Genomic DNA, 4,343 nt, shown 5'->3' on the forward strand with positions numbered 1-4,343 from the left:
TGATGAGCTGGGGGCGGCTCTCTCATTGACCCCTGCCTTACAGATGGGACACTGGGGCTCAGAGACGTGGCTCTCATTGGAAAGTATGTGCCTGGCCGCCAGAGGCGGCAGGAAAGGAAGAAAGAGATGGATGGAGAGCTCCAATGCGCCCTGGCCCCAAGAACTTACCGGAGCGCAGCCACCCAGTCAAATGACAGGCGTCGGGGCAAACCAAGAGCCGGTGTCCGGATGGTTACAGCCCAGAGGCCCCGCCAAACAAAGGGAGCTCTTGTTGACAGAGGGTGGACCAATGAGAAGGCACGGTGCGAGCGTTGAGGGTGCACAGAAGCCACCGCTGTCTGGACATCTCCTACTGCCGCCTGGAGTGAGGACGGCGGTGACCTGCAGGCCTTGCTGTTCCTGTCGCGTGGCCCCCTTGGTTGGGCTTGGCTGGGCTTGGCTCTTCCCTCCCACTGTTACCAGGACGACCATCTCCGCACAGCCCAGGCTGCCCGGACCGGCTCCATGAGCTCCCCAGACTAGGTGTCCGTTTGGGGGGCCGGTTTCAGGTCAGAGGGTGGCGAGCAGGCTGGCGCCTTCACGGCCACTTCAGGAGCCCCTTGGGGCCACGGGAATGTCCACGGCCTCGATTTGGGGATGCTGCACAGCAGCGAGGGCGAGGGTGAGGGCAAGAGCGGGTTCACAGATCCCGAGGGCTTCAGCTTCAAGTGTGAGAGCAAATTGACAGAGCAGGGGAGGGTGGTGCTCTGGGGCTGGGAAGGCCAGCCTGACACCCCAGTAGACGACCAAGGGGACTGTGTGGACTACTCGTCCTACCTGACTGACGAGCCAGCTGCCATCGTGCCGCTGCCCAGCATCCAGGGACACATGTCCTCAGAAAGCACAGCTGCCAAAGGGTCCACTGACATTTGGGCGGACCTGGAGGCCGGCCTTCTCCACCTCAGTGGTCCTGGGCCAGGCCCGGCCTGGGAGAATCCAGGAAAGGGGCTAGAAGAGTAGATGGAGAATCGGCGTAGATCCCCAGCAGCCCTCGGCGAAAGACCCCTCGGGGCCGTCTACCCACGTGTCTGATTCCACAGAAGAGAGCAGCGGCTTACCACTGATGAGGGTGGGCATTCGCCGCAATGAAGGAAGCCAGGCCAAGCTCGGCAGCCCCAAGAAGGCAGCAGACACATCCAGACACGTAGGCTTCCACTGCAAGGAGAGTTACCTGCCCGTGCCGGGCCGTTTCCTGACCTCTGCTCCCCGCGGACTCACTCCAGTCATGGAGAGGCCGGCTGTGGGAGAGCTGGAGGACTCTCCCGGAAAGAAAATACAGAGCAGGACCTGGGGAAAGGTGGAGGCCAGGCCCAGCTGTTCAGGAGCTGCCACTGCAGGGGCCCTGCCCCAGGGCCTTCCAAGGAGGAAGATGGCCCAGGAGAAGTCCCTAGGGGGTGCCTCTCAACTGGCCTTGGGGAGAGCCTTTACTGCCTACGGAGAGAGACTCCCTCTGTGGAGAGAGGGCCACTCCCTCGGAGCCGGCCACCTTCCCGCCATTCTCTGGTGTGGGGACACACGGGATGTCCAAGAAACCCCAAAAGCCTAAGCACAGCAACCCTGGGAAGAAACCTGCAGGAAGGAAGACCAGGGAGTCCCAGGCTGTGGCCAGAGAAGATAATGACCCAAATAGAGATGCAGTCCCAAGGGTCCATGGGAGTAGGCCTTGGGACTTGTCGCCCTTCTCTCCCTCTTCACCCTCCTCCTCTTCTGTCTCCCCCCACGCCTCCTCTCTTCCAGCACACACCTGTTTACCCAAGTCCCCTCTGTCCCTTGCTCGAGGGTTGTCATCAGGAGCCCAGGGACACTACAATGCCCAATCGTAGGGGCACACATTAAGGGGAGCACTTGGTGTGTGATGGGCATGCCTTCGGACACTCTGCAGGGGTTCTACTTCCTCCTCCATGGAGGAGCTGGGAGGGAAGGCAGGGCTGGCAGCTGGTTTGGATGAGGTGACCCCTTAAAGTGTGGGCTGCAAAGCTGGGGTGTCTAGGCTCATCAACTTCCTGATTCCTCCTTCCTTAGCTGTTGCCTGAGCCACCTGGCAGGCTGCCTGCACTATCTCAGTATCCCCAGTGTTTTCCCTGGCTGGGCTCTGCCTCCTGGCCTGGGACTGAGGGAGAAAGTGCTAATGAGATTAGGCTCCGAAGTCTCCATCTTACCACAATCCCTCCCCACCTGTACTCACTGCCCGCCCCCACCGCCAGCCCGACTCAGACATTTCTGTTTTAGCTTCCCACACACAGGCCAGGGCTGCCTCGCCTGTCTGTGCATCATGGAGAATTCAGCAGTGGTGACCCCAACATCAGAGCTCCCCAACTTCTGGGACGTTCAGAGCCCTCTGCCTACAGCCTGGGAGGCCTCGTGCCCAGACGCCACGCACCCTCCGGTGAGTCTTGCGGATTTGATAGGGGTGGAGGGGAGAGGGGTCGGGAGGGAAACCTCTGGCTCTGTCGCTTATGGGGGCTCAGCCTTGTTCCCACACTTCCCTGCCCACCCAGGCAGCTGTCCCATGGGAAACGGGTGTCGACAGGGCTGGCTTTAAGCCACATCGTCCTCTCTGAGTGGGGTTTGTGTGGTGGGGGGCGATTTGGAGCAGCGCCCCAAACTCCAACTCTGGAAGGAGACTTTCGGTGGTACGGAGCCCTTTTCTGTTAAGTCCTGCTCAGCTACACTGGCCCTCCCAGGGCCTGGCTGTGGCTGCCGCGCTGCTGGAGTCCAACTCAGAGTCACAATGCTAGGGGGCCACAGGTACACATGGGCTTACACTGGGGAACAGGGAAGACAGTCCCAGAGGGAGGGTTGGAGTTGCTGGGCAGAGCATGGGCAATGTGTTGCCAGCAGAGGGTGACGGTGCTTCACTTTAGACCCTGCTAGGCCTTTTCCACCTCACTGGGAGGCTTGGAAGTTGGATTTTGTGTTCTCTTTCAGGTGACCAGCAGCCACCTGTCCATCCTCCAAGACCAGAAAGGCAGCAGCAGCCCCCAGGAGCCCAGGACTGTCCTCGGGTAATGTTTTGTGTGGCTCTTAGAAATAGAGGTCCACACTAGATGGTGGGATCCGTGTCCAGGTTAAACTGACTTCTGCGTCCCCTTACCCCCCGCCTCCACCTTCCACTCCCCATGGAGAGAGGATGCCTCCTTTCCATTGAGGATTCTGTGCCAACCCACCTCACCACTGGGCTGCAGGCTATGGGGGCTGTACGGCCTGGGGGAGAGAGGAAGTCCGGAGAGAGAGCAGGCCAGAATTGACTAACCATTTATCTTCCTCTGGTGTCTGCCAGTCTAGTGCATCCAGCTGCAGAAGGAAATTGAGGACCTTACACAGCAATTAGGTATGACAGAGCCCTGGCCGGGGCAGGGATGGACAGCAGTGTCTTTCTGCAGGCGTAGGGGGCGGGGGTGGGCTGCAGGTACAGGCGGCGTCACTGGGACTGACTTTCCTCTGCGGAAGAGAACCAAGCAAAGCCTGGCCCTGGAGCCTTCTGTGCCTTTCCAGCTAGGGGTGTGCACAGACAGCAATGTGTTGTCTGAACTCCGTGTACACTTGGTCCACAAGTCACAGAGATCTCCTTCTCTTAGGACGGTTAGAGATACCACATGTGTTTTCCCTTTAACTGCTGCCTGGTATGGCTTGTATGGATTTTTGCTTACTGGCTGGCTTATCTGTCTTTGAAACATGTTCTGAACGGTTCTGGGATGCCCCAACACCTGAGAACCACTTTCCCACTTAGAAGGCATTTCCACATTTAATTCAGGTGGTGGGTGGGTGAGTCAGTCCCAGGGCTGGTGGGATTTCGCATTGCAGAGCTAGGTGGTTCCCCACAGGGGCAGGGGGTGGGTTTCTGTTTCCCCGGGTCTGGAGTGCCCGGTTCTGCCTCTGTTTCAGTGGCCATGCAGTTCCTCACTGACAAGTTCCAGGGCCTTTGAAGTGAGTGTGGCACACACCATGCCCCTTCCCACAATCCTGGTAGCTTAGGAGGGCTGTAGGCTGGCCCTGGCTGGTAGCCCATCCCTGAGCCTGCTCTGTTTCACAGGTTTGAGCCAGCATCTTCCTAGAAGACGAGCAGCTGGTACCTTTGGAGTTCTGGAGCTGCAGCCAAGCAGGTTCCCTCCGTATCCTCTTCAGCCAGGGCTTTCACTCTTCCACTGCATTTGCACACTTCCCAATGCAGTTCAAAGCAGTTTGAAATAAAGTCATTCTCATATTCTGTGGTCTGTGATCTGCCCTCTGCGACTGTTGGGAGTGTTGGGGGATTCAGTGTGTTGCTCCCTTCTCTGACACTTGAAGGACAGTTCCCCTGGCGC

General features: G+C 58.8%; 1 pseudogene; it reads left to right on the forward strand.

The window, feature by feature from the left end:
- The first annotated feature begins 504 nt into the window (after positions 1-504).
- LOC112615001 lies at positions 505-3,965 on the forward strand (annotated as a pseudogene).
- Positions 3,966-4,343: the final 378 nt, after the last annotated feature.

Source organism: Theropithecus gelada, chromosome X (genome assembly GCF_003255815.1).
Source record: "Theropithecus gelada isolate Dixy chromosome X, Tgel_1.0, whole genome shotgun sequence".
Lineage (NCBI taxonomy): Eukaryota > Metazoa > Chordata > Mammalia > Primates > Cercopithecidae > Theropithecus > Theropithecus gelada.